At 40.9% G+C, this 11,714-nt stretch overlaps 7 non-coding genes across 7 annotated transcripts; all 7 read left to right on the top strand.

Annotated features, from left to right (window-relative positions):
- The first annotated feature begins 8,625 nt into the window (after positions 1 to 8,625).
- Positions 8,626 to 8,697, top strand: trnac-gca (transfer RNA cysteine (anticodon GCA)). The gene has a single exon. It is a non-coding gene; the product is annotated as a tRNA-Cys (tRNA).
- An 834-nt stretch (positions 8,698 to 9,531) lies between these two features.
- Positions 9,532 to 9,603, top strand: trnac-gca (transfer RNA cysteine (anticodon GCA)). The gene has a single exon. It is a non-coding gene; the product is annotated as a tRNA-Cys (tRNA).
- A 154-nt stretch (positions 9,604 to 9,757) lies between these two features.
- trnac-gca (transfer RNA cysteine (anticodon GCA)) lies at positions 9,758 to 9,829 on the top strand. Its single transcript has one exon. It is a non-coding gene; the product is annotated as a tRNA-Cys (tRNA).
- A 155-nt stretch (positions 9,830 to 9,984) lies between these two features.
- trnac-gca (transfer RNA cysteine (anticodon GCA)) lies at positions 9,985 to 10,056 on the top strand. The gene has a single exon. It is a non-coding gene; the product is annotated as a tRNA-Cys (tRNA).
- Positions 10,057 to 10,951: 895 nt separating this feature from the next.
- Positions 10,952 to 11,023, top strand: trnac-gca (transfer RNA cysteine (anticodon GCA)). Its single transcript has one exon. It is a non-coding gene; the product is annotated as a tRNA-Cys (tRNA).
- A 154-nt stretch (positions 11,024 to 11,177) lies between these two features.
- Positions 11,178 to 11,249, top strand: trnac-gca (transfer RNA cysteine (anticodon GCA)). Its single transcript has one exon. It is a non-coding gene; the product is annotated as a tRNA-Cys (tRNA).
- Positions 11,250 to 11,404: 155 nt separating this feature from the next.
- On the top strand, positions 11,405 to 11,476 carry trnac-gca (transfer RNA cysteine (anticodon GCA)). The gene has a single exon. It is a non-coding gene; the product is annotated as a tRNA-Cys (tRNA).
- The last annotated feature ends 238 nt before the right edge of the window (positions 11,477 to 11,714 follow it).

Raw genomic sequence — 11,714 nt, 5'->3', positions numbered from 1 at the left:
AGGATAAGCGGTGCAGATAATGGACGGATGGGCTTACTAGAACATCACTAGAATAACATCGCTTTGATACAATGAAAAGTAGTATGTCAACAACGGCCATGGCTTATTGGAAATATATCCTCTGGTCTAAAATGTTTTGGGGCTCAGATGGTGTGAAGCATGTATGGTGGCAACCAGGGGAGGAGTACAAACATGTTTGTGTTGTACCCAAAGTCAAGCATGGTGTTGGGAATGTCATGGTTTGAGGGTGCATAAGTGCAACTGGAATTGGGGAGTTGCATTTCATTAAGGGAAATACAGACTCAAGTTTGTACTGCACAATACTGGAGCCGAGAGTGATACCCTGCCTCCAGAAACTAGGTTGCAGAACACTGTTCCAGCCTGAAAACGATACCAAATACACTTCTGAGCTGAACAAGGCCTTTCTAAAGGGGCTAAGGGTAAAGGGGATGGCCAAGCATGTCTCCAGATCTACATCAAATAGAACATCTTTGGGGAATCTTCAAGCGGAAGGTTAAGATGCACAAGATTTCAAATATCCCCCAGCCCAGTAATGTCATGGAGGAGAGGAAGAGCATTCCAGTGGCAATTTGTGAGGCTCTGGTGAAATCCATGACCAGGAGGATTAAAGTGGTTCTGTACACACAAAATATTAAACTTCGGGAACTTTTACTTAAGGGTGTACTCACTTGGTTACAAAGGGTTTGGCTACTAATGGCATTATTTGAGTTTTTTGAAGGGAAAAATAATATATACGCTTTACACAGACTACTTTCATTGTGTCTTCAGTGTTGTGCAATTAAAAAGTTCATGCATTTCAGGAAAAAAATGACACCTACATGCAGTACGTGTGCAAAAGAAGGAACGTGAAAAATTGACATTTAGACAAGAAGAACAGTCACGGTAGAGACTCATAAAAGTTCAAGACAGCATCGATAGAATTTGGAAAGAATCCAGCCTGGAGCATTTGGAACACACAGAACCACACATTTAGTCTTCCTTTGTCTCTTTAAATTTGTCACAACCAACATAAACGCACACTCTTAACCCGACTTGATGTTGAGAGAGAAATGAAGAATGAAAAAAGGACTCTGTGGTGATTTTTTTTAACAGCAAGGTGAAGTTTTGTGCGACACAGAGTTTCTATAGGCAACGTTGGACTCCACGATGGTCCAATTAAAGTCCATTTATCGGGTCACAAGTGAAGAAACACGCAGGCACGAGTGTGGTGGAAGGGAAGTGGGTCATAAGCAATTCAGAGTTTGAATGGCGGCACGCTGTCACTTCCTGCGTCCTCCCAATGTACGATGCGCATCACTCGTTGCCGCTTTGGACCGATGAGCTTCCCTGCTGGAGTTTGTAAGCGCCACACACAGACAAAATACTTGTTGAGTGTACAGGAAATGTAGTAAGGAGTTCCACTAGTGTGGAAAGTAGAAGTGGAACAAAAAATGGATTCATGTTAAAGGATTTTATACATTTGACTATAAAGGATTTTATACGATTGAATACAAGTTACATTTATTGAGTGCAATGAAGATTTACACCGAGTAGGCTTAAGTTCAATGAGCAGTGAAAGTTCAGGGCACCCTGGTGGAAAATATTGTTGACAGGATTGGCGGGAACGAGACCTGAGGCTGATAAGATAGTCAGCACATCCGACGACGCAGAAAGGCCCTAATGCAGAGGACGGCAAGCATTGTTATAAGAAACGCTCTCCGCTGTTTTGATTTTTCCAGACATCGCAGCGAGGTGGTGGAGCTCACGTTGAGGCTTCATTGGCACGCCCAAGGGAGGAGCCGGCACACCATCTTGCGGAAAGACGTGGCCCGAGAGGAGAAGCTAGAAGACTTGAAGAGAGGGTTTCCCAGAGACTCCGGTGACACTAATTCGGCCGTATTCGATGGAGTTCACTTAGTTCAATTGTTAATGAAATTAAATCTGCCCCCTTGTGAAAATGTCGGTTTTTCTTGTTCATCTTTTCCATCAAGAAACAAGTGCGCATTGTTGGGTGAATGTAGGTTGTGTTTGGTTAATGGAGTCAGATAAGTAATTCGAACAATTTGGTAAATGATACATTTTAATATTTAATTCCCAACAATTCACATACCATAATTTTATTTTTGTTGATTTTTATAATCCACATTTCTCCCCGGTACATAAAGTACCACATTTGTGTTACGTTGACATATCAGTTCGTGAAATTTTGTGGATGTACATAGTGTGCATGTTATGTTCTCATTGTCTCAGTTGAAAATAATGCCAGCTTTCGGACTGACTGACACAGACTGATGTGCATTGTTTGAACATCACTCGTGGTTTATTGTCCCAGAAGTGTAAGATTTAAGTTTCTTGCTTTTCAGAAAGGAAAATTAAATCACAATCATTAATTATGAAATGAAATGAAATGAAATGATCTGCATTCATATAACCCAGTGTGCTTCACATTTCCCAATAGCAGCCATGCAGCCATGTAAGGCGCTAACCTGCTTATTGGGGGCATTAGGGGTTCAGTGTCTTGCCCAAAGACACTTCGACATGTAACACGGAGGAGCCGGGATTCGAACTGCGATCTCTTGATCCCAAGATGAGCGCTCTACCTCCTGAGCCACTGCCGCCCCTCATTATATCAAATCACATAACTTAAAAATCATAATTATCAAGATTCGTTAAATAAATTGAATGTGCACCTTATTATTGTGATACAATCAAATCGAGAACAAAGCATACCGCCCCACCTCTCGTAGAAAAGGCATTGTGGTGAATTTGGAGCAGAATCAGGCATGTTTTTGGTAGTGATGGCAAAATGAAGCCCCATAAAGCAGTGAAGCTAGAGCTAAGATCTTGGGCGCTGACCCGGCCCGAAATTCTGGCCTTTATACCCGTGGGTTTCTGTGATATCATTTTTTTTGTTTTTTTGTTTTAGTATTAGCAAGTTAACAGCATGTTAAACCACTTGGTATTTATTTTCTCGCTGTTGGGCATTTTTCATAGAGATTACCTACTGTATCTATTAGACTTCTTATATGAAAGGGTAAGACAGTAAAATGTATTATTTTCTGTACTACACAAGGGAGTAGTTTTGGCATCGACAAAGTGAACCTATCCCCAACAATATAATTGTTTTGTCACCACCCATATCGTGATCACCTTAAAGAAAATCACTTTGTACCCACCAATGATAACACCAAACCATGTGCTTGATGCTACATTTTAAATATTGCTTTCTTGATCACCCAATCAAATGAGGGATAAGATGTACTGTAGTTTCAATTATTTGTCAAGTCAAGTTTATGTCTATAGCCCTTAATCACAAGAAGTCTCAAAGGGCCACAAGAGCACAGATTATTACAGACTACAGACTATATATATTCATATATTTTCCTAAAGAAAAAAGTTTGTTTCTCAATACTTTGTCGCAAATCCTATTCAAAACCATCACTGCCTGAAGTCTGGAACCCATGGACAACACCAAACGCTGGGTTTCTATCTCCTTGATGCTTAACCAGGCCTTTACAGCAGCAGCCTTGAGTTCTTGCTTGTTTACGGGTCTTTTCACTTGTGCCTAGTGTTGGGTAGGGTTACTTTAACTCTGATTACTCCAATACCAAATATATTAATAAAAGACAAAAGAAACTTAATATGAATAAAATTATGACTCACAACACGTGGTAAGCTTTCTCTCCTGGCTTTGATCTCTTTGATCTCCGGCAAAACTAACATAAAATGCGACAGAAACAAAATGAAAATAATGCCAAGCAGCTTGCCAACATTATTTTTGCCGTTCCATGTATTCCGTTACTCCCCAAGCCTGCACAAAATTTAGTTATTTTATTCATATTTAGTTTATTTTGTCTTTTATTAGCATATTTGGTATTGGAGTAATCCAAAAGTAATTGAAAGTAATCAAGTTAAAGTAACCCTACCCAACCCTGCTTGTGCCTCACTAGTTACGAACCACAAGGCATGTCACTGGTTGGAAAATCTTATTGGAGAGAAGTGAATTGTAATGTATCTGTTCAACGTTTTACTTAAGGATAATGCAAGTGCATACCTGTCAACCTCCACGGCTCCATGCCCGTAAAAACTGTCGTATTTTCACGTACAAAATATAAAATAATCATACACCATATATTTTTTTTTTCGGAATGATGCATGTTGGGAAATCCCCAGGCGGCAGACGCATGCGATTGACAAATTTGCGTTTTTCTGTACAGATTTCCTTGTACGTTGTACTCGTCTTAAAATGCATAAAAAACGTACTTTGTACGCCGTACAGGTTGACAGGTATGCAAGTGTTAATGAATGCTGGAACAGAAATTTTAAAAAGATGTTTTGGAACATGCCAAATCATCCAACAAAGGGTTCTAAATCTGACATGTACTAATTTTTTTTTTTAATCCATGAATAGAAACTATAGTGTGTCTTGAATCAGTATATCAAGGTAGACAAATATATTTTTTCCATCAAAAATGGTAAAAAGTGGCCTCAGGATAAAAGTTACTAGTTGTCACGATTGCCATGGTGCCCAATTGGCACCGCCCGTGTGGCGCCAGCTGCGACTCATTGACAGATTGGCTTTCCGTCTATTTAAGCTCAGTGCTCTCATTTTTCCTCTGTCAGTCCGTCAACGGACCTCTGCCCCGCAAGACGTGGGTTTTGACTCGTTCCTGTTCCTGTTGGTATTCCCTGTCCGGTATTGTTCCAATTTATTTTTGTCCTGTTTAACATCGTTCTCCAGTTTTGTTGCCGTCTATTTTTGTCCTGTTTATTATTCTCTCCAGTTTTCGTTCCCGTCTAGTTTGTCCTGTTTATTTTCGATGTCCAGTTTCATTACCTATACTGTCTGTCCGATATCAACTTGGGCAATTGGTATCAATCTCTTCGGCCTCTGGCTTCCTATCATTTCACGCCAGACTGTTGCCTAACGTGCATGACTCCCTATTTCCTGTGAAATAAAAGGCTTGTGTGAGTAACGTCACGCGTTTGGGTCCTGATCCTGTTCTTGTTCATGACGACAGTAAACTACCATAAAGGCTTTAGAATAAGTCTAAACTTTTGAGTGCCACGTATTCACAGCAGTGCCATGAAGAGCAAGACAAAAAAAAACAAAGTAACAGGGATGATGTTGTCTTTAGTTTGTTTTTTTTCAATTCAACTTGTGAGCCATTTTGCAGAGTTGGACCTGTAACTCGAAAGAGTCAAGTTAAGTCAGGTTTATTTGTATCGCCCTTAATCACAAAGAGTCTCAAAGGGCTGCACAGAGCAGAGATTATTGCAAACTACAGACTATTATTACACCATCCCCTGATCTAAAACCTACATGAAGGCAAGGAACAACGCAAAAACCTCAACATAAGGAAAATGAAGAAACCTTGAGAAGGGACTGCACATGAGGTAATTCCCCTTTGTTACAATAAAAAAATAATACACAGATATTGTCAACATAAAAAGACAAAAATCTGAAACAAAAGAAGGCTGAGACACTAATACAATAATGGCAAATGTAAATGGGAGCATCGACCACAGAAAAGTGAGGGTGTTTAAAAGGCGATAAATAAAAGTGGATCCAGTATATATATACAAACACTTTATTGCATGTCAAAAAGAAATACTTTTTATTGTACACATTTGATTTGCTAATATAAGATTTTGTTTGGGTTTGTAAGGATAGAAAATTTAAAGTGGCGGAACCTTCCAGAATAGGGAATTTATTTTAGGAATTTTTTATCCATAAACCTATTCAAGACACAGTTTAGGCTTATTAAGTAATGAAGAGAAAATGTGTGAATTAGGATTTGCTTTTTTATTTTTATTCTGTCCCTGTGTGCCCTGCGATTGGCTGGCAACCAGTTTAGGGTGTCCCCTGCCCACTGCCCGATGATTGCTGGGATGGGCTCCAGCACCCCCGCGACCCTACTGAGGATAAGCAGTGCAGCTAATGAGATGAGATGAGTTACAGTGTTTGAAAGTACACAAATTGCAGACTATTAAATAGAGAAAGAAAAAATTCCACGATGCATGCTCAACCCAAAATTCTTCACTCCCTTTCCATTCCCATAAAAAATCTCTTCCTCTAATTAGAAATACAATAGTTAAAAAAAACAACAACCCGGGAAAGGAATAATCATAAAACAATGATCCATGCAACAATTATTTTGGGATAAACGCCAAGTTTGGGGAAAAAAACCCGGTGGGAGATTTGGAACTTGTGATTCAAAGTGGCCAATTGTCGTTTCACTTGGGAGACTTTAATCTCCTCTGGAAATAATTGGGAGTCAGCGAGGGAGTTAATTATGCTTCCCGCTGACAGAAGGCACCTTACACACACACAAAACACATGAATGTGTCTTACGTAACATACACATGTGAATGGAAAGACCACCTGGTTGTTTCTGTCCATTGTGTTCATCAATGACCTACTGTAAGTCAAAAAACCTGATCAAATTTTGTTTTGTCCTTTGCTGGCCATATAATTCTTAAAACACATACACAACGCTGCTGCAGTTTCAGTTTTGGCCAGAGGTGGCAGTAATGAGGATTGAGTAAGTAAAGAGGAAAAAGAAAGAATTAATCATTGATGCGAGCAGATGTTTATGTCTGGTGAGGCTCGTTCAAAATTACGAATAAATAAACCTGCATCAAATTCATAACTTTCTTGGCAGCATAAGAAAGCAATTTATAAACTGTAGCACAAATAAGGTTCTTGTATTATCTCAACTTACAGATCTGGGAGCTAAACTTGCTACCTGGTGGCCATATGCAGCCCGAGGATGATAGTGGAGTGGAGTGTCAAACGCAAACCATTCCCATGGTAGGAACCAATTCAAAGAGTAAAAAAAAATCCCCTCTGTTCACATCCAAAGGGAGTATTGCTGCCTCATTGTGGCCATGTCGGGAGCGGAGGATGTGCGGGGCGTCTTTTGGGAGGACTGATGTGGCGCTTTTGGCTCGGAAACAATGCACTGCTGTTTGCCATGGGCTAGTGGAGGGAAACGTTTGCACACGCATTCTTGCTCGGCCGTTTCAATGAGGTGACATCATGCCATCACTTGGGCAGCCAGTGGCTTTTAGATAAAATAGGAAGCGTCCTGTTTGGGAGGAATTCTTCCACTTGAATGCGGGAGAGCATTAGGGTTTAGGTGTCTAAAGTTCGAAGTTTAGTGCAGGCAGGAAGCTTGTCAATGACATTAAAATAAAAAGAGGTATGGAACTCAGAGTAAGTTGATTAAAGAGTGATGTTGAAAGCCTCGGTTCAACAGAAGGAATACAAAGACTACCATACTCAACTAATTTTCATCCAACCAAGAGGAGCTCAGCAGTAGAGCATTTAAATGCAGATCAAAAGGACCCCAGTTCAACTCTGGGTACCCATTTTTCCTTTTCCTTGTATATGAGGCAATGTATTTTAGTGGTAGCACGTTTGACTGAAGAGCACTAGGTCCCAAGTTCAAATCTGGGTATCCCCGTCATGTTTTCTTTGTGATCGATGCATTTTATGGTTAAAGGACCTTTCCCTACCAGTGCTCCAAATGGCTGCAGATACCATACAATCTGCGAGCGGCAGGCCTAGGACGCAGCCATAAAGAAGACTCGTCTGCACCCACCCGGAGGGGGGAGCCGGAGCTACACTGTGGGAGTCCCGGCAGCAACTGCCTGGGTTGTGGAACCCAGAAGGGAGAGGACCCACGCAGAAGGGAGAGGACCCACACAGAGGACTGGAAGAATGCTGCTTGGGAGGGTGGGATGGCAGAGCTATGCCCTTGCACAATAGTATTGCCTTTTACACGCTGGTTAACTACTGTTAAAAGAAAATAACTCTGAAATTGTCTAATTGATGTTGAAAATGTCAGGAAAAAATGTTAAAACGTCATATCGTCACGTCATATTGTCAGATATAAAAAAATTGTGAATATGCTTGATGGCTGTGTTTTGCTGCTGTTGGTGTCGGTGGATTTGTTCAGACCGAGGACAATCGACTTTGGCCTGGACGGATCTATTGACACTAACAAAGATGTTATATAATGAAATATGTTTGATTTTCGAGAAGGTTTGTTCAAACCTCACTTTGTGTTTGCTGTTAAAAACGTAATATTGGAATATAATATTGTGAATGTGCTTAATTGCTGTTGAGATTGTCATGATTGTTTTCTGTTTTTAGTGTCAATAAATATGTTCAAACCAAAAAAAAAAAACAAAAAAAAACAGTTGTTTAGATGGGGAAACATGTGTGCAGGAGGGAGTGTAACTCAGTTTTAGAGTGTTGCTTAGTGGTAGAACATTTGACTGCAGATCAAGAGGTCCCCAGTTCAACTCTGGGTACCCCCTCAATTTTTTCTCAGTGGTAGAGCATTTGACAGCAAGCTCAAGAGGTCCCTAGTTTAACTCTGGGTACCCCTTGAATCTTTTCTCTGGAATGAATGCATTTTAGTATTGGGATCTTTCAACCCTTTGTTTGAATGAAAAAACAACAGTATGTAGCTCAGTGGTAGAGCATTTGACTGCAGATCAAGAGGTCCCCAGTTCAACTCTGGGTACTCCCTTGATCATTTCTTTGTATTTGATCCATTGTAGGTTTGGGATCTTTCAACTCTATGTTTGAATGCCAAAACACTGGAACACTGAGGGGGTGTAGCTCAGTGGTAGAGCATTTGACTGCAGATCAAGAGGTCCCCAGTTCAACTCTGGGTACCCCCTGAATCTCTTCTTTAGATTGAATGCATTTTAGGTTTGGGATCGTTTACCCTTTGTTTGAATGACAAAACACAAGTAGACTGAGAGGGTGTAGCTCTGTGGAAGAGTACTTGACTGCAGATCTTGAGGTCCCCAGTTAAACTCTGCGTACTCCCTCTATCATTTCTTTGTATTTAATGCATTTTATGTTTGGGATCTTTCAACCCTTTGTTTGAATGACAAAACACAAGTAAACTGAGGGGGTGTAGCTCAGTGGTAGAGAATTTGACTACAGATCCAGAGGTCCCCAGTTCATCTCTGGGTACCCCCTCAATCTTTTCTCAGTGGTAGAGAATTTGACTGCAGATCAAGAGGTCCCCAGTTCAATTCTGGGTATCCCCTTGATCTTGTCTTTGTATTGAATTTATTTTAGGTTTGGGATCTTTCAACCCTTTGTTTGATTGATAAAACACTAGAAAACTGAGGGGTTGTAGCTCAGTGGTAGAGAATTTGACTGCAGATCAATCGGTCCCCAGTTCAAATCTGGATACCCCCTTATTTTTGTCTTTGTATTAAATGCATTTTAGTTTTGGGATCTTTCACAGTCACTTACACTCCCGTACTAAGAATGTAAGGGGGTGTAGCTCAGTGGTAGAGAATTATAATGCAGATCAAAAGGTCCCCAGTTCAACTCTGCGTACCCCCTCAAGCTTTTCTCAGTGGTAGAGCATTTGACTGCAGATCAAGAGGTCCTCAGTTCAACTCTGGGTACGTCTTGATCATTTCTTTGTATTTAATGCATTTTAGGATTGGGATCTTTCAACCCTTTGTTTGAATGACAAATCACCAGTAAACTGAGGGGGTGTAGCTCAGTGGTAGAGCGTTTGACTGCAGATCAAAAGGTCCCCAGTTCAACTCTGGGTACCCCCTTGATCTTTTCTCAGTGGTAGAGCATTTGACTGCTAGCTCAAGAGGTCCCCAGTTTAACTCTGGGTACCCCTTGAACCTTTTCTCTGTATTGAATGCATTTTAGTATTGGGATCTTTCAACCCTTTGTTTGAATGAAAAAACACTAATAAACTGAGGGGGTGTAGCTCAGTGGTAGAGCATTTGACTGCAGATCAAGAGGTCCCCAGTTCAACTCTGGGTACCCCCTCAATATTTTTCTCAGTGGTAGAGCATTTGACTGCTAGCTCAAGAGGTCCCCAGTTTAACTCTGGGTACCCCTTGAACCTTTTCTCTGTATTGAATGCATTTTAGGATTGGGATCTTTCAACCCTTTGTTCGAATGAAAAAACACTAATAAACTGAGGGGGTGTAGCTCAGTGGTAGAGCATTTGACTGCAGATCAAGAGGTCCCCAGTTCAACTCTGGGTACCCCCTCAATTTTTTCTCAGTGGTAGAGCATTTGACAGCAAGCTCAAGAGGTCCCTAATTTAACTCTGGGTACCTCTTGAATCTTTTCTCTGGAATGAATGCATTTTAGTATTCGGATCTTTCAACTATTTGTTTGAATGAAAAAACAACAGTATGTAGCTCAGTGGTAGAGCATTTGACTGCAGATCAAGAGGTCCCCAGTTCAACTCTGGGAACTCCCTTGATCATTTCTTTGTAATTAATGCATTTTAGGTTTGGGATCTTTCAACCCTATGTTTGAATTCCAAAACACCAGAGAACTGAGGGGGTGTAGCTCAGTGGTAGAGAATTATAATGCAGATCAAAAGGTCCCCAGTTCAACTCTGCGTACCCCCTCAAGCTTTTCTCAGTGGTAGAGCATTTGACTGCAGATCAAGAGGTCCTCAGTTCAACTCTGGGTACGTCTTGATCATTTCTTTGTATTTAATGCATTTTAGGATTGGGATCTTTCAACCCTTTGTTTGAATGACAAATCACCAGTAAACTGAGGGGGTGTAGCTCAGTGGTAGAGAATTTGACTGCAGATCAATCGGTCCCCAGTTCAAATCTGGATACCCCCTTATTTTTGTCTTTGTATTAAATGCATTTTAGTTTTGGGATCTTTCACAGTCACTTACACTCCCGTACTAAGAATGTAAGGGGGTGTAGCTCACTGGTAGAGAATTATAATGCAGATCAAAAGGTCCCCAGTTCAACTCTGCGTACCCCCTCAAGCTTTTCTCAGTGGTAGAGCATTTGACTGCAGATCAAGAGGTCCTCAGTTCAACTCTGGGTACGTCTTGATCATTTCTTTGTATTTAATGCATTTTAGGATTGGGATCTTTCAACCCTTTGTTTGAATGACAAATCACCAGTAAACTGAGGGGGTGTAGCTCAGTGGTAGAGCATTTGACTGCAGATCAAAAGGTCCCCAGTTCAACTCTGGGTACCCCCTTGATCTTTTCTCAGTGGTAGAGCATTTGACTGCTAGCTCAAGAGGTCCCCAGTTTAACTCTGGGTACCCCTTGAACCTTTTCTCTGTATTGAATGCATTTTAGTATTGGGATCTTTCAACCCTTTGTTTGAATGAAAAAACACTAATAAACTGAGGGGGTGTAGCTCAGTGGTAGAGCATTTGACTGCAGATCAAGAGGTCCCCAGTTCAACTCTGGGTACCCCCTCAATATTTTTCTCAGTGGTAGAGCATTTGACTGCTAGCTCAAGAGGTCCCCAGTTTAACTCTGGGTACCCCTTGAACCTTTTCTCTGTATTGAATGCATTTTAGGATTGGGATCTTTCAACCCTTTGTTCGAATGAAAAAACACTAATAAACTGAGGGGGTGTAGCTCAGTGGTAGAGCATTTGACTGCAGATCAAGAGGTCCCCAGTTCAACTCTGGGTACCCCCTCAATTTTTTCTCAGTGGTAGAGCATTTGACAGCAAGCTCAAGAGGTCCCTAATTTAACTCTGGGTACCTCTTGAATCTTTTCTCTGGAATGAATGCATTTTAGTATTCGGATCTTTCAACTATTTGTTTGAATGAAAAAACAACAGTATGTAGCTCAGTGGTGGAGCATTTGACTGCAGATCAAGAGGTCCCCAGTTCAACTCTGGGTACTCCCTTGATCATTTCTTTGTAATTAATG

Source organism: Urocampus carinirostris, chromosome 8, assembly GCF_059441175.1.
Source record: "Urocampus carinirostris isolate Australia breed hairy pipefish chromosome 8, RoL_Ucar_1.0, whole genome shotgun sequence".
NCBI classification, from domain to species: domain Eukaryota; kingdom Metazoa; phylum Chordata; class Actinopteri; order Syngnathiformes; family Syngnathidae; genus Urocampus; species Urocampus carinirostris.
The sequence above is the reverse complement of the archived record's forward strand: the minus strand, read 5'-3'. Positions and strand labels throughout refer to the sequence as shown.